At 42.4% G+C, this 9,040-nt stretch overlaps 1 pseudogene; it reads right to left on the reverse strand.

Moving 5' to 3' along the window:
* Positions 1-346: 346 nt before the first annotated feature.
* Positions 347-1,476, reverse strand: LOC125343620 (annotated as a pseudogene).
* Positions 1,477-9,040: the final 7,564 nt, after the last annotated feature.

Raw genomic sequence — 9,040 nt, forward strand, 5'->3', positions numbered from 1 at the left:
AAAGATGGTTGAAGGTAAATGGAAGGTTTTGTCCAACTAGGAAATCTTTGCTTCATAGTGCAGTGATGTAGAATATGGGGAACCATGTAGTGTGCCAATAATGGTCATAGTTCAGGTCCCTCTGTCAGTTTATGGCAGCTCGGGGCCTTTGCTTGTGATGGAATCAATTTACTACCCTGTAGGTACAAAGGTTCTGGCATATGGCTCTTTTTTCTTGCAGATAGTGTCTGCTAATTAAAGCCAATCCTAGTCAAAATCTTCAATCTTCCAACCCTTGTTCTTTTTTTTTTTCAGAAACAATCACATAAGGAAGCATTTATTTGAGGTTTAACATGAAATTGTACAAATAAAAGTTTGTATAGACACATCCACATTGAGTCGTAACACATAACAAAGGACAAAGTAAAAACAAAGAAAACTAACTGGCAGCTATATACAGTTGGACACAATTGTGTCTTATACACTAGAAAGTCTTTACAAAATAATCAGATCAACAGAAGACCAAATCTTCAATGTAGTCCTGTAAGATGGGTTTCTTTAGCATCTACTGCTTTCTCTAATGTTCTCCTTTAGTATGGCTGGTAATTATTTTGGTGATTGGCACCTCCTCGGGATGCCTTGCCGTAAGTGCTCTGTTGACCACTGTAGTCTGCATATCCCTGTCCATATCCATAGTTCCCATAGTTATACTCAGTATAATCATATCCGCCATAGCCACTACAGTTTTGATCACCACCATAGGCACTATTGTAATTTCCATATCTTTGATCATAATAGTTATTAAATCCTTGGTTCCAGTTTTGGCCCTGACCTCGGCCACAACCCCTAGTACCACCTCTTCCTCCAGCTGCGGCACCTCTTCCTCCTTTCTGTTGTTGCTGTTGCTGCCTATACACCTCTTTGGGTTGTGCAACTTTGATCTCACACTTCCCAGAACCAATTTGATGGTATCTGCTTTCTAACAACTTCTTTACAGGCTCCTCATCTGTATATGTGATAAAAACAAAACCCTCTTCTCTCATTTGTTTTTGTATCCATGGGAAGTTCAATATTTTCGATCTCTCCAAAAGCTCGAAAATATTCTTTAATTTGTTCTTCAGAAGTATCTGGGCTCAGTCCACCTACAAAAACCTTTTTAGGGGGTTCTTTGCCTTTTAAAGGTTTGGCCCTTTTAGGATCTATCAATTTGCCACCCAGTTTGTGTTCTTTCAGTTCCAAAACCTTATCAACACTAGCAGCATCTTTGAAAAGTACAAATCCAAATCCTCTTGATCTTCCAGTGACTGGATCTGTTTTAATTGTGCAGTCTAAAACTTCCCCAAATCGAGACAAATACTCTGTCAGATCTTTCTTGCTCGTATCCCAGCTCAAGCCTCCAATAAACATTTTACCGTCATCCTGCTGATTCTTGCTCGTGTTGATTTTGGATCCTTCTGTGAATTCCTCTATGTTGCTATGCTCGTTCATGTCCTCCATGGTGGCGGGATGGTCGGGAAGGGTGCTGGCGCGTAGTCCGGGTGGCGGCGGTGGAGCATTGTATGGAGCTAGATTTAAAATGGCGGTAGAAGAGCCCAACCCTTGTTCTTTTGTAACTAGCATTATATAAGACTTATAAAATATTGCTTGTCCATGTGCAATAAGATGGATTTTCCCTCTCCTAGCAGTTCTTGTGGCCAACAACGATGTGTGAAACAAGTGCCTCACCATCCCTCTCTGATGCTTGAGGAATGAATCCTTGTAGTTAGGATGATGATAAGCCTGCTGAGAATCCAGCCACAGACCTCCATGAGTTGCTTTTCTGACTTGCTTATTTCGCTCTATTGGTGCTCATTAGCTTCCATGCTTTTGGAGCTCTTCTTGTCCTCAACTCAGAAAATTCTGTCCTCCTTGTTGCCCCAATTGTTTGTGGTTGTGTGAATAGAGCTGTTACAGTTAAAGGATTCTAGGTTGCCTTAGCTCTCCAACATGTTCCTGGAGAAGTTTCTCAGGCATTTCAGAAGCTGTTCTATCTCTCCAGTGAAGGTCATGGATAATGACCTCAAATGACAACCTCACCAGTAGACCCAAAAGTCTTTGCTTTTGGTGATACATAGATGACTGTGGATCGCATCATTTCTTAACTCCCAGGTAACCGAGACGATCTCCTAGTACCATCAGGTAACAGATGATGTAGCAAATGACTCTGTAGACACACCTGTCCCCCTCAGCAGAGTAGAATTCATTACTGCTGTGATGTGATGTTCTTCCTATCTTTGACCTATGTCCCATTTGAATAACCGATGCCATTTTTGGACCTCGTACTATAGGCACCATGAATGCTAGAGAACCTGCTTGACTTTCTAAGTACCTACTCACTTCCAAACTTCCCAGGATGGAATAGAAATGGAGCCTTTGCCCCTCCTCTGTGAATAGCCTCTGATAATAAAATTATCTAGAAGTCACCTCCATCCAATTCTATGCCACCCTGAAGTGGAAGGAGCTGCTTCATGTCTTTGGCTTCATAAATCCACAGCCATATTGAGCTGTTGGACACTATCTTCTGCTTTTATCCTTGTATGCCTGGTGCTCTTTTTTCTTATGTCTTTGTATGAAAGTGGGTCCCAAGGCAAAATGGCTGGTAAAGTTTTACTGTTTCTTTTCCAGCATGATTTTAATGTATTATGTTATGAATGACATGGATCTCGCTGAGTCCCCCAGTTTTGTAGGAAGAACTTCTTCTTCAGGAGGTTTGCTTTGAGTCCACAGTTCGAGGAGATTCAGTATCTTGTTGTGAGACTGGGTCAGACATATGCTGCAGTCCCATTGACAGCTGTAGTTGAAGGACAGAAAATGCATTCTAGGACCACATTCTTCGCCTGTAACATTAGGCCAAGTCTCACCCTGCTATGTGTTTGGATTACACCCTGTTTTGATTTCATAAGGAAGATGCTTCCAAGCTACTTTGGTAGAACTCTAGTCCAAAGAGGTATGGATTTGTAGAGAATACTCATCACCAATGTCCTCCTTTTTCTTCTCGGATGATTTTAGATGGTCTCACATTTGCTTCATTACAATATGCTAAATTTGTCTCAAACTACGTTCCTGCTGCATCCCAGGGCACTTGTGTTGCGCAGGGGAAGCTCTCCACATTTTAACCCTATTTCTTCTGGACAAAACCTTTGGGTGGTGACTGTACTTGCAGTACTTACCATGGCCAGGAACTAGAATCTTGCCCAAGGATTCCTGTACCTGGAGTTTCCATGATCTTTGCATGCTAGGTTTTCTTCCCTTTGGTGCAGTGAAGAACTTAGTTCTACAGCCCAATACTCAGTCTCAGTTTAAATGTACTGGTTGCAACAAAACTGTCACTCGGCATAAAGCATGTGACAGTGGAAGTGACCAAGAGCAGCTTCTCAGGCTCTGCAGTTTCTCTTTGTGCTTCTCTGCATATGTTGCTCCATGTGCAAGTGTAGTGTTGCCTACTGTATGTATAGTGAGAGATAACATCATTTCAGCAACCAGGTTTTTAAAAAATTATTAAAATCCCCTTAGCCGTTAGTCACTTCTAAAGCATTCCTAACCACTGTGTGGGTCTTTTTTCAGACATTTTTTTCTTTATTGTCAAAGTGTGATACAGAGGGGTTACAGATTCATATGAAAGGCAGTGAGTACATTTCTTTTTTACTTGTTACCTCCTCCCTTATTTCCGCCCCCCTTTCCCCCGAGAGTTGGGCAGTTGGTTTACACCAAGTGGTTTTGTAAGTGATGCTTTTTGAATGGTTTATCTTTTTGTTCTTTGTCTCTCAATTTTGGTATTTCCTCTCCCTTCCCCATTTCTAATACCCATATAAACAATATCCAGGGTACTCTGATGTGATACAGTGGTAGTGAGGGTACAGCCACAGGACGGGAGTACAAGAGAAACAAAACTAAACAAACCAATCAGTCAAACATACAAGGAAAAACAGAAAAAAAAAGTAGTACGAGATCACATGGCATGTTGAGAATAATTACAACAGTGGTATAACTCTTGTTTCCGTAACGTGGAGTACATTTCACTTGGCATCTTCTTATGTGGTCATATGGGTGTAGCTATTGGGGTATTTTGGTCTTCTACCATGACTAGCCTATGGTGTCCCTCATAGGGAATAGTACACGAATACACTGGTTCTTTCTCTTAAAAATTTATTCCTGGTAATCCTGATGGCTTTAAAGTAGATTTTAAGTCCTAGACGGAGGGTGAAGCTTCTGTGATTGTGCAGTGGAATTTAAATGAGCTGCCAGGTTGCCAGGTATGACACTGTGAATGGGTACATACAGGCACTCAGGAGCCTGAGGGAAGAGGATTGCTTTCAGCCCACAGCTCCAGGTTAGATTGCATAATATAGTGACACTTGGTCTAAAATAACTTCCAAATACCTGGAAATCAGTTAAGGATGGGTTAAAATTATAGATGTGTACTTTGAATATATAAAGCACAATGGGGCTTCGGGAGCTACCCAATAGTGTATCCTGTTCTCAGAAACAGAGGATTGGATGTGCTGACTCCACACTGCAGAATGTTGAGGTGTTCTTTTTTTAAAATATATTTTTATTATCAATCTGAATTACAGAGAGGTTACAGTTTCATACATTAGGCATTGGATACATTTCTTGTACTGTTACCTCATCCTTAATTCCCCCCTCCCCCTCCCTCTTTCACTTCCCCCTCTCCCCCACGAGTTGTTCAGTTGTTCAGTTCATTTTCATCAAACAGTTTGTAAGTATTGCTTTTGTGGTTGTTTGTCCTTTTTTACCCTGTGTCTCTCGATTTTGGTATTCCCTTCCAATTTCCTGGTTCTAATATGTTGAGGTGTTCTTACTCCCTGTTCCGTGCTGAATTGAGTCTGTGTGCTACGAAAAGGGGGTCCTCTAGCATAGGCTCTGGGGGAGGGAAAGATGTAATAAGCTGTGACAAGCCTGTGTGCCCATCAGGAGCTCCCCAACTCTGCAGGAATTGCCCAGTCACTTCCAAAATACGGTCTTCCTCTAACGCTTGAGGTGGCACAGAGACCAGATGCTGTGGCAGGGTCTTCTTGAGTCCGCTTATCTGGCAAAGCTACATACAGGCTGCCCCTCCCAAGTCTCTCCATAGCACTTAAGAAAGGTCTTTCCTGAGACTGGTGGTAGATGTGTCCTTGTGAGTAATTTCCAGATTGTTTTCACACTTCTGAAGAAAATGGGGTGAGACTTTTGAGGAGACAGTGGAGTCTGGTATTATGAGCAAGAATAGCCTCCTTCAGCAGGGTTAAAACATAAATGTTCAGACATCCATACTCTGACTTTGTGGTATGACCTCTAGCTCTTAAGCTATGTCCTCTGGGATTAATCATTAGTGACCTGAGGTGGACTTGTATAGTGGCCAGATGAATGACTGTACAACTAGACTTGGCATCTGTGAATGACCCTGGCTGAGAGCATGTCTAGTGAGTAGCCCTCCATTGAGAGGCGCTTCATCAGGCCTTACCTGTCTGTGTCTTTATTCAGCAACTTTTAGGAATGAGATACAGGTACCTATGATCCCACAAACTTCTTGGCTATCTCAATTCCAGTAGACTGCATGTACTATAGATCAACACCTGCAGCATGCTTCTGCACTATGATGTGAATATCAGCACTGACAACCAAGTCCTCATGGAATTGAAGGCCTCTGTGTATGGATAGAGCAGGAAACCAAGTCCTTGCTTTTACATGTGAGAAGGAATGTCTGCCTCATTGGTGTTTGCAGCTGTGACCCAATTTGGAAGATCTGCTTAGAGTGGTACAGGAGACAGAAGAGCCTCTAAGAAACGTGGCTTCCTTTTATGCCCAGAGACACTAGAGAAGACGGTGACCTACTCTGTCATCTCAGAACTAGGGTGTCCCTTGCATAGATTGAGGGACCCCACTAAGCCAAAGGGCACTGCTGCAAGTCTGAGCTGACTTTTTCCCACACTGACTTTGGCATTTTCTGAATTGCTGATTTGGTGTGCTTCTATTTTTAATCCTGTTGATGGGTTCATATTCTATTGGAGTTGGGAGATATTCTTTGTAATGATTTTAAATAAGCTATCAGTTTGTCATGCAGAATACTGCATCCCTCAATGTAATGAAACCATAGGTGCACCTCTACTGAACAGGAGGCTAGACAATTGATGGAGCATATCACAAAATTTCTTCTTGAAATACTGTGGGATGTTTCTGAACAGCCACTTTCTAAGTTGCTTTTTATTAACTTCTTTCACCTACTTCTATCACTGTTTGAAGAGTTCCTCTCTTCAGAACACAGCCTCTACTTTGCTGGTGAGAAAAGTGGAGGCCACAGAGTGGCAGAAGGACACTTCTCCATGTTGCAACTCAAGAACAACCGGCAGATGTAGGTCTCTAGCAATCCTTATCCCTACAAGTTTCTCTGAGAAACTTCCAGAACCAGCCTCTCCTCCTAGGTGAAGATCAGATAGGTCTTGAAAAGTTCACTGATGAATTCTTTTGTTCTTAGAGGCACAAGAGGACTGGGCATCTAGTACTTCCTGGCATAGGAGTGATTGATATTCTCCACAGAGATCTCTGAGAACCTGCAAGTCATAGGCAGTAGGAGCTATCCTAGATACTGGGTCCTTCTGAGCAGAGGACAGCTCAGTACTCAGTGTTGTCCATTAGCCTTCCCCCAGGGGATCAAGAGCTGTCTGTCTCATGTAATTTTGTACAAACTGTGTTAAGGGAGAACAAGGGATGTTTCACCCAGAGATATTTGAACATTGTCTTGGATGAAGGAGTGTCTGCCATGGCACCTTGGTATCGTTGTTATATAGACAGTTGTTTGAGCCTTCCTGGCACTCAGAACATGTGGTTCTGAGTCCCTCAAGTAGGCATTTCAGACTGAATGCAGGTAGGTTGCCTTGAAATTTCCAGTTCAGATGCCTTGGTACCCCAGAGAGAGGATTAACCCAGGCTGACATCTCAGGACTCATTATGGTCAGGAATGATGTTGGCTCTGGAGACTTGTGGAGAAATTTGAGTGCTCCATTGGCAAAGGTCACCTGGTTGGCTCAATTGCTTGATGTGAGAAGGTTGGGAACAGTGTTATTCTTGGGGTCAGAAAGCTGATTTTTGTAGCATTCAAGTCTTCTTTACATGGACTAGTTGTTGAAGAATATTTTTCATGTTTAAAATGAACAAAGCCACAGGAGATAAACTGTTCAGGCTATGTATTGATAAACATATATTCTGTGGGTTTGGGGAGGTTCTCTTTAATCTTCCATGATGCAGAGAGATTTTGGCCAGTTCTGAACAAATGGCCTTCAACTACTTCTTAGGTTCTTAGCTTAGTAGCCATTACAGGGGTTGAACCTCATCCTGAGGGGTAAAACAGAGTGCTGTGTCTAGAAAAGCAGTGGGGTCCTTTCAGCCTGGAAAGTTTCCATGTGAGAGTTCACATTATTAGATCTATATAGATATGTTCCAAAACACTAATGGGCCCACTGTTTCTCTTAATTTTTCTAGACAGTTCTGCCACCAGTCCTCATTGAGAGTTACAATGACAGCATCTAAAATGGTACAGCTTCTGTCAGCACCATCTGCTGGGTCAATGTAACATTTTCAGGTGCTTCTTAGACCTTGGACTTTGAAAATGACCATCCAGTGATGGAGGTATGTTCTGCATGAGTTTACTCCTTCTCACTCATCTCTTTCTACTGCTAGTACCTGTGGTAGTTGATTCTACATAAAGAATCTGACCACACAGGCATTGTATGCACTATTGGCTGAGTATGTATATAGCATTGATATCTATTGCAAGAAGGTCAAGAGATTTATGAGCATCATCTCCACAAAGCAGGAAAAACAGCAAGGGATGAAATGAATTCTTCACAGAAGGTCAGCATTTGTATTCATTTGGCGGGAATGGTTTGGAGGCTGTTTTGAACTAGACTGGAATTCTTCCTGTACCTGAAGTTTCAGACTTAGGCTTTTTTCTTCCTCCCATCCTATGAAATGATTACGTGTAATATGTTTGGTAGGTCATGTGTGCAGACTTGTGAGTCAGTATCCCTCAGATACATGAGAAGGGCTGGCTTGAGCCAGAGGATCTAGAGAGAAGTAGGAGTAGACACTCCAGTGTGGAGACTCAGTGAATAGGAACAACAAAAAGTCCAATACTTTTCACAGCAGTGTTTTAGAGAGTGGGCAGGGGAGAATTGAAGCTACCTGTGTTTTTTCTCTTCTTGGGTGTAATGGGCTATGCATCAGTGACAAGTTGGAGTTAACAGAAGGGCCTAGGGAAATAGAAAGGCTTTGTTTACTGCTGCATTTGATTCTTGCTCTTTTGCATGTGTTCTGAGGATCAATGCTTGCATATGAGCTATAGCTTATGAGATTGTATCAGCTGGAAGCCTTTATTTCTTCTCAAAATCTGGGTCCATGTTCTTTCCTTCTGCACTCTTGTGTGGGCCTGAGCTTCATGAGGACTACTTTGGGTGATGGCATAGGGATTGTGGGCTTTCCCAGCTTGCTGCCTCTACTGATGTATGCACTTGGGTAGCTGAATTCCCCCAAGCCCCTCCTATGCACTCTAGCAGGCACTCTGTCCCTGTTGGGAGCCAGATGTGCTATTCTCAATCTCAAGTCCCATGTTGATGACATTTCTGAGCTCCCATAGGATTAGGAAGATTATTATATGCCAGTGCATAAATATTTTGCTTGGTGAACACTTTGCCATGTTAAGTTGTTTTTATAGATAGGCTCTGCATTATATGCACATTGTTATGGGGTGAGTTTGGTCACTTTTGGGGTCTATTTCATAAATCACTGAGGGTAAATGAGAAGGGTAACATGCTATGAGCCTCTGTACGTGGCTCTTTGTGTCTCAGGCATTTCCCTAAACATGGTATCCCTGTCTGTGTGTGATGAGGCTCAGCATGAAACTAAGTGCTGCAAGAGAGTTGGCTGTGACAGCCTCATCACTCTAGTTACATTCCAGTAGAAGCAAATTCCCTACCCACTTCAGTAGGATTTCTCTGTTGGGTATGTCTGTGATATTATTTCC

The sequence above is a fragment of the Perognathus longimembris genome, chromosome 28, assembly GCF_023159225.1.
Source record: "Perognathus longimembris pacificus isolate PPM17 chromosome 28, ASM2315922v1, whole genome shotgun sequence".
Lineage (NCBI taxonomy): Eukaryota > Metazoa > Chordata > Mammalia > Rodentia > Heteromyidae > Perognathus > Perognathus longimembris.